This window comes from Agelaius phoeniceus, chromosome 6, assembly GCF_051311805.1.
Source record: "Agelaius phoeniceus isolate bAgePho1 chromosome 6, bAgePho1.hap1, whole genome shotgun sequence".
NCBI lineage: Eukaryota > Metazoa > Chordata > Aves > Passeriformes > Icteridae > Agelaius > Agelaius phoeniceus.
This window is the reverse complement of record NC_135270.1, coordinates 62,709,412-62,719,684: the sequence shown is the minus strand read 5'-3', so window position 1 is coordinate 62,719,684 and position 10,273 is coordinate 62,709,412.

Here is a 10,273-nt window from a genome sequence, read left to right as displayed (position 1 = left end):
AAAATGGTTATAAAAATAGTAATATAATTACAGTAATAATAATTTGGACAATTTGAATTAGGACAATATGAGACAATAGAAACAAAGAGTTCCGGACATCTGGGTACCTTTTCTGGGCAAAATAAGCCCGAAAAAGGCCCCACATTATCAGAGGATTAACCCTTAAAAACAACAGCCTGTTGCATATTCATACACCTCATCCATGATGCAGAAATTCCATTCAAACACAGGATTCTGTCTGGGCAGTGTCAGCTTCTTCCTCTGAATCCTGACAGCATCTCCTGCCCGAGCAAGGCAGGAAGAAGTTCGTTTCTCCTGACAATGAAGCAATAAATTCTCTTTCTCTGAAAGATTCAGGTGTCCTGTGGCTGCTGTCTCACTGCAAGCCCTTTCTTTAAAAAAAGTATCCTACATAGCATAGTTTCTATTTTAACATTTTGTTATAACCTAAAACTATATTTAACACACTACTTAAGAGAATTAACACAGCATCACTTTCTAACACAACACATACAATATTCATTTGAATATTCACGAAAAGCCAATCACAAAATACGCATTTTTCACAACAGGGAATGGGTGGAGCTGTGCCATGGAGGGTTATCCTGGATTTTAGGAACAGGTTCCCCTGGGAAAAGGATCACCCCATGCAGAGCCCCCACAGCCTTTAGGCCTGGCCCAAACCGCAGCACATCCTTTGCTCCCGTTCTAAGCCGGGCTCAGCGCTGTCACCGCTGGGGAAAGGTGGGAAAGCATTTGATTAAATAAATGATGCAATTCCAATTATGCACATGAAACATGAGTGCCCCGTGCAGGGAGCAGCAGCAGCAGCGTGTTCAGGGAAGCTGCTCTGTCAGGCTGGCTGAGGCAGCCAGGCCCTGCCAGCATTCCCAGGGGAATGGCAGATGGAGAGAGCTGCAGCGTCCATCCCCATTAATCCAGCCTGGGCTCTGATCCCCACCTTCCTGCCAGCAACTGGGAGCCCTGTGAGAGGAGGCACGGAGCAGACGGTGTGAGCCTCACACGAGGAATGGCCCTGGAACACGGATGGGGAGGGTGGGAAAGCTCTGCCAGCGCCTCCCTGGCTGCTCCGGAGCTGTGACACCGCAGAGGTGGCACCTGGGCAGGGAGGGGTGAAGGGAGAGCAGCTGCACACACCCTGCCTGTGCTTTGCCCCAAGCAGCAGCGCAGATGTGAGCAGGAAAGAGCAGCTTTTCAAGCGTCTGCAGCTTTGCGGGGAGGTGTGAAATGGACACAGAGCTCAAAGTGCTGTGAATTAATGCCCCAACACCCTGCAGGGTGAGAAGAGATGGGGAAAAGCTTTTGCTGTACCTTTATATCGTTCCTTTGTCACGTTTGTGCTGTTGGGGAGGGAACCCCAGAATGGGCTGGGATGGAAGGGACCTTAAAGCTCATCCAGTGCCACCCCTGCCATGGCAGGGACACCTCCCACTGTCCCAGGCTGCTCCAAACCCATCCAGCCTGGCCTTGGGCACTTCAGGGATCCAGGGGCAGCCACAGCTTCTCTGGGAATTCCATCCCAGGGCCTCCCCACCCTCCCAGCCAGGAATTCCCAATTCCCAATCTCCCACCCATCCCTGCCCTCTGGCACTGGGAGCCATTCCCTGGCTCCTGTCCCTCCATCCCTTGTCCAAAATCCCTCTCCAGCTCCTCTGCTCACCCAGCAGTCAAACTGGGTTAAATCTCTGGCAAATTTTTGGGCTGCTGCTCTCAGCCCCAGGTCAGCCTTTCTCCTGACAGAGCTGCCCCACACTCTGCAGAGAAGTGCTCCAGGGTCAGCTGTGAGCTGCACACTCAGAGCATTCCCATTCCTCCTCGGGAGAAAAGCAGCTGCAAAGATCCTCCTAAATTTGCTTTGAAAAGCATTTGTCAGGTTCCACATTCAGCCAAATCAATGAATCAGATTCCAGCAGAGAAACAGAGTGATGAAGGCAGGCTGATCCTGGCAGTTTCCTCCTCGCTGTTCCTTGAGGAGAAGGATTTTTCTTCACAGTTTTGTTTGCTTCAGCTTCTTTCTCCGTGAGGTGGTGGCAGCCCCAGCCAGGGGTGACCCAGGACTTGGGACCGTGCAGGTTCTTTGAAATCTCCCTTCAACATAAAAATATATTTCCCAAATAGCACAATTATGTCCAAAACAGCCCTGACACCGTGAGGGAGGAGGATGCCCCAGGGGCATCACTCAGGGACTGCAATGAGAGAAGGAAAACACCATCAGGAGTTTCCTGGAGTGGAAAAGGGTCAGAGGCCCCAGTGGACAGGCTCAGCTTTTGTTGCTTTAATGATTTCCTCGTTCTTTTTTTCAATTGGTGATTGCTTCCTCCAGTGGAATTGTTTCTCTTCCTCGATCCAACAATGCCAATATTCCTGAGACTGAGGTCTAAAAAACAAGGAAATCCCAAAGTTTGGTACTTCCTACAGTGTGGGATATCCATAGTGCAGCCTGGAACTGCCCAAGGCCAAGCTGGATGGGGCTTGGAGCTGCCTGGGATAGTGGAAGGTCTTCAAGGTTCCTTCCAACCCAAACCATTCCATGATTCCCTGATCCTGTGAGTGACCAGCAGCCTCCAATGGCTCATTTCTTAGCAATAAATAACAAAAAAAAAAGTGCCAGCAGCTTTTGTTGTCCTGTTTGTTCAGGGGTTTGAGCTCCATCTGCGTCACCGACCGCGGGGTCAGCACGATGTGTTTGGGGGAAGGGAAATGAGCAGCCTGTCTGGAATTCTTCCCTTTGCCACTTCAGTCTCATCAAGAGCACCTCCCTGCAGATGGAAACGCAGACTGGCAGGAGCTGGGAGCTGCCACCGCTACCTTCTGTTCCCTCCCGCCTTGCCAGGACGGATTCCATCCCCACACAGGCTGGAACTCATGCCAGTGGCAGACAGTCCCATTGGATTAGGCCTTCCCAGGTTCATGCCAGCAATTTGCAGGAAGATTTGCAGTTTGCTTCCCCAGTGCTCTGGGTCTGTCAGATCCGTATAAACCAGCCCACAGCAGGATGCTGGATTGCTGTTTATGGTTTTAATGGGGATGTGGGATATTGAGGTTCAATTTAAACAAGTGCTTTGACAAAAAGATCATCACATTTTCTGCAAGAAATTTCATGCCCCAAATGAGGGGCATGGGATGAGAACAGTCTGCAAAGAAAAGTTTATTGAACTCAACCTAATCCATCCCAAATTCCAAATCCCAGTAATTACCACTGCCTATTCCCCCATCCTCCAGCACATTGTACAAATGGAAAAATAAATTTCCATCTCCCAGCTCCAAGTGTCCTCACTAATGACCAAGAGGGAAAATAATGATCACAGCAAGGCAGCAAAACCAACATTTGGGCAGCGCTTCAACGTCGAGGGCAAACAAGGGGAGAATCCAAAAGGAGTGCAACTCCATCTTCCAGCCACTGGACTGAGGGACTCAAACCCAAAAAAAAAGGGGGAAAGTAGACAGGGAAGTGTAGCTGGTTGCCATGGAGACAGCAAGACATGAAAGCAAGAGCTGATGGAACCTTTACAGTTATTTAAATGCTTGTTATAACATTATGCAAAAAAGCGGAGGAAAGAAAGTGGAGTTAACGTGCTTGGAAGGAAAACAGTTGTTGTGGGATGAGCCAGGTAACAATTTAGGAGCCAGAAACAAGGTTTGGTTAAATGGAGCCATTTGGAATAATGAGGTAATAATGCCCTCCTAAATTAATGGGGAAATTTCATTATGAGGAGCAGAGGAAGGAGGGAGAGGTCACTGGGCCACAGTGACTCTTGGTCTTTTCTCACCAAGAGTCCTCCTCCAGCACCTCATCTTCATCCCCTCAGCCCCAGCCATCCCCAGGATCCAGGGAAATAGCTCATGGATGAGATCTGCTCCATACCAGAGTCTCACCGAGGTCCTTTGGCTTTGCATCGTTTCTCCATTTCCATCTCCGCTTTTCCTTCCAGCAGCAGCTCTGCCTGGAGCACTGGGATGACTTGGGTCATGAACTGGGTCATACAGAAAGGCCAGGCAGAGATTTGGAACCTCTGAAACTCAAATTTGGTGCAGGAACTGGAGATTAGCTCCCCTGTGACAAAAAGCAAACCAGGGGAGCAAGATCAGCACCCACAAAGCCCCACCACGTCACCCTGTGCCAAAATACTCCCCCTCAAAAACTGCTCTGTTCCCACCTCTTCTGTAGGGCCTGAAGGATTTATTATCCTGCTTCCTGTGAGGTAAAAAATGGAAAAAAAATAAAGAGAGAACCTGTTCCTGCCCTGCAATTCCCCCAAACCTGGGGCAGGGCTGCCTGCTCCAGCCAGGCCGAGGGGAGCCAAGTGGAGTAAATCCCATTCCAGCCACACTCAGGCCTGTGGGCTCAGCTCCTTCCTGGAGCCGTTTGTCAAGTGCCTTTCATCTGAAACATGATTCGGGGATTCAATTACTTCACAAAGTCAATATTTTAGGTCACAGCTTATGCATCAACAAAGACATCTCATGGGATTAGAGCTGAGCGTGGTGGAGCTCTAAGTAATGTTCCCTGTGCTGCTCCAGCTGGAAAAGTCGATAAGATCAGTTTGTCTCCCCCACATTTCACCCTGAGAGGCTGCAAAAATGATTGTTCACTTCTGTAAATTTAAACCAGCGAGAAGGAGAAAATGTTTCTGGCTTCGTTATTTCCAGAGAGGTAAAACAGGATTGCTCCGGCAGATCCTCTCCGTGTGCTTGGCAAAGGCAGCCAAGAGAGGGATGAAAAACAACTCTTTGTGCTCAAAAACAATGTTAGCAAGGGAGAAATATCAGGATAGGCTGGTCCCAAACACAGCCAGGCTGGAAAATGAGGGAAAAGTCTAGAGGAGCTTTGAAAGGAAGAATAGGAGAGAGAGAGGTGTCTGCTGGGGTTTTTGGAATAGCAGAGAACTGGAGCTTCCCAGCCTCTGCTCCAGTATTACACTAAGCAGGGCAATTCTAATTATTCAGGGTTTTAATTAAAGGCTTCAGGAGAAAAACAAAAGGTTCCTCTCTTATTTGAGAAGAGGGTTTCTCCCTTCTTATGATGAAGCTTAACTCAATACTAAATTAAATATTTCAAACTCTGTTTTTCCCCCTGAAATCATCCAAACACTAAATTTATAGTCTTTCTTTAAGAGGGTATCTATTGATCTTTGCCAAGGCCATAGCATTTCCTAAATCTCTGCTGAAGTCAGGAAAGCATCAAGGAAAAAAAAGGATTAGAAGTTTATACAACTCAGATCTCTTTCCCAGAAACATTTCCAAGGCCAGAGGTGTTTTCAGCAAAGAGCCCCTGCAGAAGCCTCCTGGCCCTGCTTGGGCACAGCAGAGCCCCTGGGGATCTTGAGATGCTCCAGGAGCAAATTCCTTGGTGCAAATCCAGGGATGGATTGCCAGGATGCAACACCAGGACTCACCCATGGTGGTGAGGCAACATTGAAAGGGCAGCAAAACATGTTAGATGAAGTCAGAGGCTCAAAGCTCTGCCAAAACCCCCAGGAAAGAGCTCCATGAGCAAACAGAGCCCCAGGAGCTGCTTCTGCCCTCCAGGAACCTGATCCAGCCCCACAGGACAGCCCCAGGCAGCTGCTTCATCCCAGCAAAGGGAATCAGAGTCCTTGGGGTTGGAAAAACCCTCCAGGACCGAGCCCAACCATTCCCAAGGCCACCCCTGTCCCATGTCCCCAAGCGCCACATCCACACAGAGTTTAAATCTCTGCAGGGATGGGGACTCTGATGCCTTGTGCAGGCTGCCCTAGAGCAGAGGCTGGGTGGAGTTCCAGAATAAAGCAGGGATTGATTCAAAGCATCTCCTCCATGCATCCACCTTGGGCAGCACCAGAGCCCAGCCAGGCCTGCACCCAAGATCAACCAAAATGGCCCCAAAATGCACGGCCGGGCACGGGGTCTCTCCCTGGGATCAGTTCTGCTCCATTTGCACCTTGCAGTTCATTGTCCCATTCCAGCTTTAGCCCCTGCAGTCCCACCCTGCTTGTTTTTCTCTCTCCAGCCCACGGGGTTTGTGCTCTTGGGCTGAGGTTTGGATCATTTGTCCTTGGTGCCCAGCTGGAGCAGGAATTGTTTTGTCTCCCTGCTCTGTGCACAGAGCTCAGAACTGCACACGATCAGAACCATCCCCTGATATGGATCCCAGACCCTCACACTAAAGCAGCACAGAACCTGAAAATACAAAAACTCAAACCTGAGACATCAACTCCACCCCTGCTCTGGGTAACTTTTCCATGAAGAAATGTTCCCAATTTTCAATCCAAACCTGCCCTGGCCCAGCCTGAGGCCGTTCCCTCTGCTCCTGTCCCTGTTCCCTGGAGCAGAGCCCGACCCCCCCAGCTGTGCCCTCCTGGCAGGAGCTGTGCAGAGCCACAAGGGCCCCCTGAGCCTCCTTTGCTCCAGGCTGAGCCCCTGCCCAGCTCCCTCAGGGATTCTGCAGCCCCTGCCCAGCTCCCTCAGGGATTCTGCAGCCCCTGCCCGGCTCCTTCAGGGATTCTGCAGCCCCTGCCCAGCTCCCTCAGGGATTCTGCAGCCCCTGCCCGGCTCCCTCAGGGATTCTGCAGCCCCTGCCCAGCTCCCTCAGGGACTCTCCGGCCCCTTCCCTGCTCCCTCAGGGATTCTCCAGACCCTTCCCTGCTCCCTCAGCTGCTCCTGGGCCTCCCAGTCTAAAGCTGCATCAAAGGAAAGTTAGGTTGGATATCAGGAAAAAGTTTTTCATGGAAAGGGTGATAAAGTTCTGGAATGTTCTGCCCGGGGAGGTGGTGGAGTCCCCATCCCTGGGTGTGTTTAACAAAGCCTGGATGTGGCACTGGGTGCCAGGGTTGAGCTGTTGGGGCTGGGCTGGACTCCATGATCTTGAAGGCCTCTCCCAACCCAGTGGTTCTGCGAATTCCTGCCCCTTCCCAAACTTTACCATTCCAGCATTTCTGGAGTTTGGGCACCAGCCGCCCCTCCTGTCCTGCCTTGGAGGTCAGTGAGGAGGAAGAAGAGCGATGAAGGCGGCCTTCAACACGAACCCATCGAGCGTGATTAATTTGGGCTCATTAGGAAGGGAAAACCAGCCCGGCCATTTAGCAGCTCCTCAGGGTAAGGCACCGCGGGCATTTAATGGGATTTAATGGCATTAGAGTAGCTGTGGGAAGGGCTAAACCCCCTCCTGGAGCTGGGAATCGCTGTGGGATCAGCCGTGTATCCACAGCACCCACCCAAAAGTGCCCCAAACAGCCCAAAATCAGCCCCCGCAAGAAGAGCTGGAAACCCTGAGCCCCTACAGGGAGGTTTTGGGGCTGTTTTCAGAGACCTTTTAGCGGCTCGTTATCGCCAAAGGCTCAGGGAAGGATGCTCAATTCGCAGAAGTTGGGAAAATTGGGATTTCCCACCCCCGCCCCCGCTCTGACACTCTTTACCCATTGATAAGGGGTGATAAAGCTGCGAGAGCTTCCCAGGCATCCTCTGGCAAATGAGCCATAAAATAGGATAGTTTTAGGATTATCCTGAAACGGGAGAAACCTTCCAATTATGCCCGAAGAAAAATTAGTATCTCCTAATGCTAATTATAGCATCCGTGGCTGGGATTTGTTTGATGAGGAGCTCGCTCCGGGTAAAATAAATACCGGCTTTGAAGAGACGGGGAGTGGGGAAAAAAGGAAGGAAAATGAGAAATGGAAGACGTGGAGTGACCAAAAACCCAGGTGTGAGCACATTGCTGCATCCACCCATCCCACACTTCCAGCCGGGATCAACTGATGCCTTGTGCAGGCTGCCCTAGAGCAGAGGCTGGATGGAGTTCCAGAATAAAGCAGGGATTGATTCAAAGCATCTCCTCCATGCATCCACCTTGGGCAGCACCAGAGCCCAGCCAGGCCTGCACCCAAGATCAACCAAAATGGCCCCAAAATGCACGGCCGGGCACGGGCTCTGTCCCTGGGATCAGTTCTGCTCCATTTGCACCTTGCAGTTCATTGTCCCATTCCAGCTTTAGCCCCTGCAGTCCCACCCTGCTTGTTTTTCTCTCTCCAGCCCACGGGGTTTGTGCTCCTGGGCTGAGGTTTGGATCATTTGTCCTTGGTGCCCAGCTGGAGCAGGAATTGTTTTGTCTCCCTGCTCTGTGCACAGAGCTCAGCATCCCCTGATATGAAGCCCAGACCCACACACTAAAGCAGCACAGAATGTGAAAAATACAAAAGCTCAAACCTGAGGCATCACAGCCTGGTCCAGAACCAGCAGCAGGTCCCACCTGCCTCCAAAAATTCCCTTCATCACATCCCAGCTCCCTCCCCATTCCAAAAGTGGAGCTCTTCCCTCTCTGCTGGTTCCATGGTGTCAGGATTTGTCCCAGCCCAGGTCATTCTCCTGCCCTGTGGTGCCATGGAAAAGATGGGAAGCCTGGAGGGAAACAGGAGGAGGAGCTGGGATCTTAGAGAGGGTAAAAGGTTCTTCCTGCAGCTCTGGGTGAGGGGTCCCCAGGAGTCAAAAGTGAAGGAATAAAGGCATCAGTGATACCTCAGGTTTAGCTTTTCTAATTTCCAGACTCTGTGCTGCCTTAGTGTGAGGGTCTGGGCTCCATTTCAGGGGATGGTTCTGATTGTGTGCAGTTCTGGGCTCTGTGCACAGAGCAGGGAGACAAAACAATTCCTGCTCCAGCTGGGCACCAAGGACAAATGATCCAAATCTCAGCCCAAGAGCACAAACCCCGTGGGCTGGAGAGAGAAAAACAAGCAGGGTGGGACTGCAGGGGCTAAAGCTGGAATGGGACAATGAACTGCAAGGTGCAAATGGAGCAGAACTGATCCCAGGGAGAGACCCCGTGCCCGGCCGTGCATTTTGGGGCCATTTTGGTTCATCTTGGGTGCAGGCCTGGCTGGGCTCTGGTGCTGCCCAAGGTGGATGCATGGAGGAGATGCTTTGAATCAATCCCTGCTTTATTCTGGAACTCCATCCAGCCTCTGCTCTAGGGCAGCCTGCACAAGGCATCATCAGGATTTAATAGCAGCTTTAATTCTCATTAAAAGAAGGAGCTATTTAATAATTAAACTGTTTTTTATAAAATACCTAATTCTGGTTTTAGTAACTCAGGGGGAGACCCTGCAGCACATCCCAGACCCCAAACAGAGCCAGGCTTGGAACATCTGCATGAACACAGATTAATTAATCATTAATTCATCCCAGAATGTATTCCTGAGACCAGTTCCTCTCAGAAAAATCAGGGACAGGTTTGGGAGCCACTCCTGCAATATTTACAGGAATTAACCCCAGGCCCTGCAGGAATCTCTGTGTCCAGCAATGAAACAAAATAAATCCCACACCAATGGTTTGGATTGGAAAGGACCTTAAAACCCATTTCATTCCAATGGGCAGGGACACCTTCTATTATCCCAGGTGCCCAGGCATGAGGCAATTATCCCAAAAACAAATTTGGGATACGGGAACAACCTTCAGGAAGCATCTGGATTGGGAAAACAAAAGGCTCAGCCCCAGAGCTGCAGTAAAAACCCCTTTATTCCTGCAAGAACATTTCCGTCCATGCACATTTCCAGGAGAACATCCCATCCCCATCTCCAGTGGTGCCTCTTGGAGCAAATTCCTTTTTTTTTTTTTTTCTCCTGGCTGTGAGAACATTTCCCCCCCCCCAAAAAAATAAAATAAATCCCCTTCTGCCAGAGGTTGTGTTTTGCCTGACAGCCCTGCCCACAACCAGAGCTGTCCAAACCCAAAAGTGCAAATGGAACCAGCAAGGAAGGGTTCCAAAATGGGAAAGGATGAATATTCATTGGAATATTTTGGTTGCATCCCATCTATCTTTGTAACAGACATTTTGCTCCAGCTCTGGCTGGAGCTCTGACGAGTGACAGCAAGAGGAAGCCTAATTAGCATAAAGGGTAATAATTAAGGATGCAAATGCAGTAGATGTCACTCGGTAATTTAACCAGGACTGGGCAAAGCACCACCAGATCCCTGGCTCAAGGAAAACAACCCCAGGAAAGGGATTTGAGGAGGGAAAAAGCAGGGAACGAACAGGTTTTTTTAAACAATAATTTAAAAAAACCCAGTCTTGGAATTCAAGGAGGTTCAGGACATTTTAAAAACAGGGAATGGGTTGGAGTTTATGGGATTTTGTAGCAAAAGAGGGGAAAGAGGGAAAGCAGGAGGAAATAATCTCTTGGGAAGGTGTTTTGTGCAATACAAAAAAGGGACATCCACAGTTTATCCATAGGTAAATCCACAGAAATCCCCCACACCACCAGCCTCAAACACATCCCTGAAC